Below are 8,842 nucleotides of genomic sequence, written 5' to 3'. Positions count from 1 at the left end.
GGCGTACTAGTACAAAGTAACAGGCCATTAGTGACCACAAGGTCCAGAATTTCCTCTCCCCCTCCAACTGAACACATTTTTATCCCATTACTGCATGTTACTAACTCGACATCTTCTCTCTCCCGTAGTTTTGTGCTTTCTCGTCTCTCTCCTCTCTCCTTCTGTCGCTTTCAGCAGGTATTTCTGCCTCTGGAGCAGCAGAGACTGGATCTATGATTGAAAGCCACCTACTGCCCCCTTCCTGCTTAACAACCGCTACTACAATTATTATTATTATCTCTATTATTATTCCTATTATTATTTCATTAATATTAATATTAACACTACCATTACAATATTGTTGTTTTAAAATTCTGTGTGGAATTTGCATTGTGCTACTGTTTGCTCTTTACATCCTGCTCTCTCTCTCTCTCTCTGTGTCTCTCTCAACCCAACCGGCAGCAGTAGATGGCCGCCCACCGAGTCTGCTTCTGCTCGAGGTTGAGGTGAAGTGATTAAACCTTTATCTTTTTATCTGGATGCTTGATTTTTTCTAAAAGCTCAAATTTGTTTTGTTGTGTACTCATAAACTGTTTTCATCACCTATTTCTTCTTGTTTGTTGATACTCACAACATGCTGTCCCCCAACGGCCTCTCCGGGATGAGATCAGAGATGCGGTCCATTGAGAAACTGATGGAAAACAGTAAAACCAAACAAAAGTGTGCAGTGATGACCAACTGGCTACAGCACAGATATCACTCACAGATACCCCTTTAAACAAAGCCATGGTGGAATGGAAAACCTCTGCTGTTGTAAGCCAGGGAGATTCCATAATCCAGTGAGAAAGCTGCTGTTTAGACAGGGCGTTGCCAGATTAGTAAAACAGACAAACTGGTCACACAAATGCACACACACGGATCACAGGGAATGCATCCTCCTCTGCTCCTCAGATGCAAAAGGAGGTGGACAAAAGCCATAAAGCTATCAGCTGTAAGGATAATCTTAGACAAATACACCTCATTCGTGCGCAATGTAACCTTGGAGCCATCTGAAGTTAACTGGGTACAAGAGGGATGCACAGATAAAGCTTGAAGGTTGCCCAGCTGCCTTGCAAAGGACAAAGCGAGAAGCTGTGCAGTCTTGTATGAAGAAAATTTCATATCTGCAGACTCAAATGGGGGACCACAAAGAGCCTCAAGCACCAAAGCCAAATCCCATGAAGGGACACTGGATTTAACCACAGGCCTTTTAAGAAACGCACGGGAAGAAGGATGAGCGACTGGCGTCACCCCATCAAAGCCAACATGACAGGCAGATATAGCCGCCAAATAGACCTTAATCGTGAAAAAGGATTCCAGCAGCTTCTGAAGGAACGTCAAAACATCCACAATAGAGCACTGAAATGGGAGTACATTTCGGTCCTGACACCACTGCTCGAATGCCCGCCATTTATAGGCATATAGGCCTCTAGTGGATGATGCTGTCGCACTTTAGATCGTTGCCAACACACTTGGGGGTACACCCTTAGCTATGAAATTGGACCTTTTAACGGGTAAGCATGCAGCCACCACAGTTCTGGGCGCAGATTAATCACCTCCTCTTTGAGAGAGAAGGTCCCTGCGGAGAGGAAGCTGCCAGGGACTCGCTGCCAGCAGACTGATTATCTCGGCATCTGCCCTCAGGTTCAGGCGGCCTGGGACATGGGTGGCTCTGAGAGACAGAATATGAACACTGCACCACAGCAATGGCTTTAACGAACAGGTCCCTCCCTGCTTGTTTATGTAGGAAACCACCATTGTATTGTCTGTCCTGATCAGAACATCCTGGCCGGTGCCCGCCTGCACCTTAAATCTTCTCCAGCTGAGATGCGGAGAACCTGCAGTGCTTGGATGGGAGGGCTGTGGAGCCGCCTACACCATGGTTGTGGGATGGGCCCAGATAAGCAGCCAGGGACTGCTCCATAGGCGGAGGATTGACCAAACCAACCTTTTCGGGTCCATCCAGATCCAAATACTGTCCGTAGCTGGGCACTGTGACACGGGTAGACTGCAGTTTGTTCCATGTCGAAGTTAACTCTGAGACAAACTCCTGGCCAGCCGATGCAGTAGCGGCAGTATACTGGCCCGATGATAAAGCCTCCTGTTCATCCTCCTCCATCAAACCGTGCATGTCCAAGCCGATGTCCAGCATGTCATGGTCATCATGATGAGTGCCCAGCCCAACTTGCCGCTGGCTAGCGCTCTCGGAGGGCTATGGCTTAAACTCGGCTGACCCCTCAACATACTCCATGTGGTCAGCCCAGTTACCTGCGGGGACTTTGACCGAAAGGAGGACGGGGGTCATGCCATTCTGTGGTAGTCTTTCCCAGCACTTCCTCCACAAACGTGACCCGCCCCTCCAGGGTTGAGTGCCAGAGCTAGCAACAAAACGTGGGATCAGTCAACGCTCTCCTGGCATGGGCAATCTCCAGACAGACGGGACATGCCTCGTGCTGGTCCTTGTCATGCAAAGAGAAGCCGTACTCCTGAAGAGGAGCAGGAGCAGACAGAAAACTTCTTCTTCACCTGTTTAGGCTTGGTGTTCATACCGAGGCACAAAGCTTGTGGACAAGACAAACACAAAATTAGCACTCAGCGGGTAGCCATACTCGCCAACTGAGGCAGCGGTGGCTAACACCAACAGGGGCCGTTAAGCTAACTTCGAGCTGGCAGTAGCCTAAGAAACAGAGTTAGCAAATTAGCGGTAGCTAGCTAGCTCGACTCTGCAAAGGTGTTCTTTGTGAGGTGAAGAGCGTAAGAACTGAAGGATGACCATGGTGACGGATGTATATATATATATATGCAGGCAGGGCCTCACATACGTCACCACCATTTTTTCAAGCTCCGCAGGGTTTGGGCCCAAACTATATTTCTAATTTACTTGTCCCCTATGAGCCTGTACATAACCTGAGATCCTCAGTTGGGACCCTCATGTCGGTTCCTAAGTCCCGCCTCATCACAAAAGGTGACCAGGCTTTTGCAATAAGGGCCCCCTCGTTTGTGGAACTCCCTACCTGAGGATCTTCTTTTAAATCCCGTCTCAAAACCTATATCTATGTAATAGCCGTCTTATAGTGAACATTCTATTTATTTTGTTTTATTTCTATAGTATTTATTTCTACTCCACTAGTTTTTGCTTTTGCCAGTTTTTGATTCCCCTATTGACACATAAATGCACTGTGTAACCCTGCTGTCTTTTACTGTTTTAACCTTGTTTGTAAAGCACTTTGTAACTCTGTTTTGAAAGGTGCTATATAAATAAAATTATTATTATTATTTCCTGTGTAGACCACACCCAGGCAAAGACTAGCTTAAGCTGAAAGGCATCAGTCAAGGTTGGATTATTTTGATATCAAGTGTGAAAGTATAGTTGTCATCACCACAGAGAGTCTGAGCCCCGTTTGATTTAAATATTTATTTCTCACTGTGTCAGCGCCATGAACACACTTCTCTCCTGGATCTCGTTACATCTGATGAGGCAGAGGGAGGATAATATAATATAATAATAGGATATTTTCTGTTTTAAATATCTCAAGCTCTTTATTTTAGCAACCAGCTGCAACCAGCTACCGACCAGTCAGCACTCTGGCCTTTTTTTGTGTGTAAAATCATATACGGCACGGTGGATCAGTGGTTAGCACTGTCGCCCCACAGCAAGAAGGTCCTGTGTTGAGTTTGCATGATCTCCCTGTGTTTGCATGGGTTTCCTCCGGGTGCTCCCCACCATCAAAAACACACGCATGTTAGGTTAGTTCCGGCTTAGAAGTGGAGTTGGTCCTCGGGGGCTGTGCAGCGGCTGCCCACTGCTCCTAATACTTAGGATGGGTTAAATGCAGAGAATGGATTTCACTATGCGTTGTGCTGTGTATGAATGTGTATGTGACAAGAAACTTGATTTGATTTTGATTGATATTTGGAAATACATGACATGGCCAGTGACTTTAGGAAGATGTCAACAATTGTGAGATGAGGACAGAGAAGCCTGCAGTTTGTTTAACTGTGGCTCAATGGCTTATTTTCAGTCACAGTTTTCTTTTGAAAAGGTGCAGTTTTTACCAAATGTTTTGGTCTATGTGAATGGACCAGTCCTTTGTTTACATTATGGATTATCATTTTTCCACTCTGCAATGTATAATTAGTCCTTGTGTTTCATTATGTGACACCTAAACACAGGTTTACCTCGATTAAAGGAAAAGTGCTCATTAAATTGTATAGTTTTGAGTTATGTTGGATTAGAGACGCTCTGAACATGTAATTCCTGCTGTAGGGTATCTGAGGGTCCTTAAACAGTTTTGAATTTTCTAAATATAATGTATTAAAATGTGTTAATTTCAGTTTTTTTCAGCATTTAATGCAGGTTTTAATGGTTTCATTTTGATAAAACACAAACAAAACAGTGGCATTTAGAGGTTTTGACATTCTGTCATGTTATTTAAGGTTAAATCTCCAACTCTGTGTCCAATAAGAGCAGCAGCAGCAGTTTACTATCCCGTGTTTAGTATTAATAATCGATTTATCTCAGTCAATCAGTACAGTAAATCCTTCATTCAGTTAGCACAGCTCCACATGTGTTGTGAAAGTTGGTTAAAGTGAGTTTAGGTGAAATCCCCTTAACAAAATAAACCACTTTACCACCTTCATATTTTCAAAATGAATGTTGTGAAGCTTTATGAAATTAAAATGACACTGTATCAATTACTTAGATGAAAACAAAATTAAGCATAAAGACTATCAGTCTATAAGTATCCAGCCTCTCTGCTGAACAGGGGCACTCCACCGAGGGACCATCACCAGAAATCAACACTGAAAGGAAATGTAAACACAACACATAATTTACCACAAGTCCCATGACAAATACTGTAAATTACATTGTACAATGTTTTTAAAAAAAATATTGCAAACTTCTTCTAAGCTTATTTAATTTGAAGGATTTTTAGATGCCCGAAGAGATTAAAGTATTTCTTAAAAAAACAAAACAAAACATAAATTAGAGAAAAGTAAGAAAACAAATAAACATAAGTTGTAGGGCTGCAACTAACGACTAGTTTCATTATAGATTAATCTGCAGATAATTTTCTTGATAAATCTATTAATGCTTTGGTCTATAATAAGCTAAGTCAGACAATACTGAAAAATTATGATTAAATTGCTTGTTTATTGTCTGACCAAATCCTCACAATTGACAGGCTGGAACTACAGAAAGTTTGGCATTTTTTTCTTGGAAAATTGCTTAAAAGATTCATCAGTTGTCAAAATAATTGCTGATTACTTTTGATTATTATATTGACTTATCGATTAATCAACGAATCGTTACAGCTCTAATTTGTGTAACAGTTATTTTTCTTTCTTATCTTGTGACCACCCAGCTTTATATTGTGACACACTTGTTGGGAACCATATTTTGTACAGTTTCACAGGCAATCTGTTCAAACAAGTGGCTGTTTTAAGTCAAGTTAAGGGTTAATCAGTTAAGTAGGCCACTGTAGGGAGAAGAAAATGTAAAGTCTGTTTGAGTTTGTGCATCATCTTTGGAAAGCCTCTCACTCCCAGCCCACTTTATAATTAACACCCTTGCATTTACCGACATGCTCTGCTGTGGGGGGTGGGGGTGTATGGGGGGGCTGGCCCCTGCTGATTCAGAGGTTAGGAATTTGCATCTGATTACTGTTTGTCAACCAATGATCTGACTGTGCAGACCGGAGAGTCTCTCCACGCCTCTCTCTCTCTCTCTGTCTGTCTGGCTGAACGTTGCAGGCTCTCAAACCGACACTCAAACTCTGAAAACACGATTACACGCAAAAGCCGAATGCGTGGCTATCATGCAGTCACATGAAACTTTAATTCTAGCTGATAAACACGCGTACCACCTCTCCTCTTCCTCTTCCTTTTTCCTCTGTGTGTAATCGAAGGGGGAGACTGCGTTCAGAGACGGGGAAAACAGGAATGTTTCTTCCGGTTCCAAAGAGAGTAAAAACGGAACGGAAGCCGATGCGGTAAGTTTATTTTCTCTTCATTTTTCGTTTGCTTTATTTATGTCTACGCTGTCATACAAATCATGTTCGTTTATGTGGCGTCCTTCTTTTTCTGCTGCCTCTGCTCCACTCGTCACATACAGGACGCAGTGTTTTTTTAATCGATGAGACGTTATCAAATTGCTTGATCAATAGCCTGATATTACTAAGGTAGCGGATAGACTCACCTGCCATATGTCACCCAGTGAACGTAATTTAACCTACGCTGGCAATGTGTCTTGTGTTAAAATCTAACGGAAGAGCTAGTGTTTGCTTTTTTACAAGCTTTTTCGGCTGTTACACTGAGTTTTAACCGAATATAGAGAGTAAAAAATAAAAATGTGTTTGTCGTAAGCTAGCAGTGGACGTATTTAACGTTACTGTCATCTAAGTTAGCGCACGTCACGAAACTTAACGTTACTTAAACTGTATTAACGGCTAACGTTCGGACTTCGACAGTTAACTAGATTTCACGTACTCACCAAAATACTTTCACAATTGTAAGACTATAACTTGGCTGGCTACTTCAGCTAATATTACAAGCTGATTATTTACAGTATTATCTGATAAACCAACTGCTCATGTGTTTGTGATTTGTGTGCTAAAGTGCTAATTAAAGTCGTCCTGTACAATTTGAACCCACCATTTTTGAGTTATTGTCCGTTACAGCGCCATTAAACATCCACTGACGTTACAGTACATCATATTGCCCCTTAAGTTGGATATACTGTATGAGTCAGTGCATGTGACAGCATCAACAACTGGGCCATTACAGAAAGTTTGGTCTGACATAATGTCATGTTGGTTGGTCAAAACAGAGACAGTAGGATGATTCAGTGGTAAAGATGGCTTTATGGGTGCATTTGAAGCTGCTTTCTAGGCCTTTTTGCTACTCACAATAATTATATCTAACACAGAGTGGTAATGATGTTGTAATATTTTGGTAATATTGGATTTGGCATGGCTGTAATTGTCCAGATCTGGTCCATAGACACGACTACGCAAATGTTTATTTATTTTATTTATTATTATTTCTATTTCTATTCTATTAGTACTTCTATTCCTGTGTGCACTGATGTGATAGTGAGCAGCTGTAACAAAAGCGTTTCCCCTCGGAGATCAATAAAGTATTTCTGATTCTGATGTCAGTCCTGTTGAAGAGCTAAACAAGCATAAACAGCTTACGTGTATTTAAGGATGTAAAAATAACTCAAGGATCAAAAACAGGCGCAGATGTATCTCATTTTAATGTCCAACTTATATGATTTCACAAAATGTCTTTGGGCTGGGTCAGTTTCTCTCACGTGAAATCCCTTAAATTGTTGGCATTTCTGTGGAAGTGCAAAACAAAGGTGGAGGAGGTGGATAAAAGAGTCTGTCAGTGGCTGAGATTAAGTCAAGCCCAACATGTCAGGGAAGTGATATGGACACAATGATCTGCCTTCAGTAATGCAGCAGTGTGGTGGGAAAATCCACTGTATATAATAGGCAGTGTATTCCTCTCTATGACTTCGGCGGACATTAAAAGGGGGCAGCAAACTTTTCATCCCAAGTAGATTCAAAAAGAGCTCTAGAGGTTTTCTTACTGTATTTTTCAGGAGAAACTGGCTGGTTGTGCCAAGCTGACAAACCTCACACCCACAACCAAAACTGACTTGGTTTGTGGTCGGTGTTATAGTTTCTCACCAAGTAGTGGAGGTGGGAGAGTATAGGCACAGGAAGCTGGTTTGGTTAAAGCCTTGTATAGCACTTGGTCTTAATGACCTTAAACGTGTATATGTTCGGAAAACCTTTAGAAAGTCTGGTTTCAGAGGCTTTTTCACTTTGTCAAGATGTAAACTTGAATGAAGAATACTAACATGTTGTGTGAAAATGATCAGATTTAAAGATATGAACTCAGCAGTTTTGTTGCAAGAATACAACATATTGGCCCATATGTTTCATGCTACTGTGTAACTGAGATGACAGGAACACAGTTATGAAATGTCCTTGGCATTATGAAAGTGTATTTTAACATAAATACTCACTGAGACTTCACAAATTTATGAGGAAATGAGATTTTGAAACCTGAAAACCAGCACCAAATCTGAATGACAGGAAAAGGATGAAGAGGGAGACCGGGAGAGTCTTTTCCTTTGGAGGTTTACTTTTAGATTTTTATGGTGAAAGAATTTAAAAAGAGGATTTACCACCAGCCATTGGTCGAATACTGGTTTCTTATGTTACCAGCCACTTTGGCAGGGAACCAGTTTGCTGGTGTGATTCCATTTAAAATTTGACTCGAAAAAATAATTTTGAGCAGGCAAAATGCCAAACGTCTTCCATGTCAAAGTGCATGTAACTTCCTAGAGTTGTGGTTGACAAACAAAAAGAAAGTGTGAGATGTTAAATTGTGGAACCAATGTGATTATTAAGCACTGAAATTCTTAAGAGAGATTTCCAGGCCCTTGTCACACCCTGCACCCCACCATCCTCCAATCACCTTAGAGGCTTGCCCAGAAATTGCCACACTAATCTGTTTGGTCCAATCTGGCATATGGTATCCTGTGGCCAGCACAGACCAACTGTGCCAGCTCAGTGTTTCCAATGGAGAGAAAGAGGGTCCGGTGCGTTCACATTGTAGGTTAGAAACGTATGGCCGGCAATCAAGTTCCAGTCTTAAAGGCCTCCCCTTGCATTTGCATAATGTAGGCTCGCCCTAATAAGCAACACTGCTTGTTATGAAAGCTCTGAATCTTGATGCGTTTTGGTCACTTCCTGTGTCCACTATGTGGCGCTAGACAACACACTTTATGTGCCATGTTGAAGGATAT

At 41.9% G+C, this 8,842-nt stretch overlaps 1 protein-coding gene across 3 annotated transcripts in view; it reads left to right on the top strand.

Annotated features, from left to right (window-relative positions):
- Positions 1 to 5,679: 5,679 nt before the first annotated feature.
- The window catches only part of arid3a (AT rich interactive domain 3A (BRIGHT-like)), a 49,741-nt gene continuing 46,578 nt past the window's right edge, over positions 5,680 to 8,842 (top strand). For all 3 annotated transcript variants that reach the window (XM_044200527.1, XM_044200528.1, XM_044200526.1), the window contains exon 1: positions 5,680 to 6,011. The gene's annotated coding sequence lies outside the window, so the exon portion shown is untranslated. The remainder of the gene's footprint in view (positions 6,012 to 8,842) is intronic.

This window comes from Siniperca chuatsi, linkage group LG6, assembly GCF_020085105.1.
Source record: "Siniperca chuatsi isolate FFG_IHB_CAS linkage group LG6, ASM2008510v1, whole genome shotgun sequence".
NCBI lineage: Eukaryota > Metazoa > Chordata > Actinopteri > Centrarchiformes > Sinipercidae > Siniperca > Siniperca chuatsi.
Note: the sequence above shows the minus strand (reverse complement) of the source record. Positions and strands in the feature narration are given on the sequence as shown.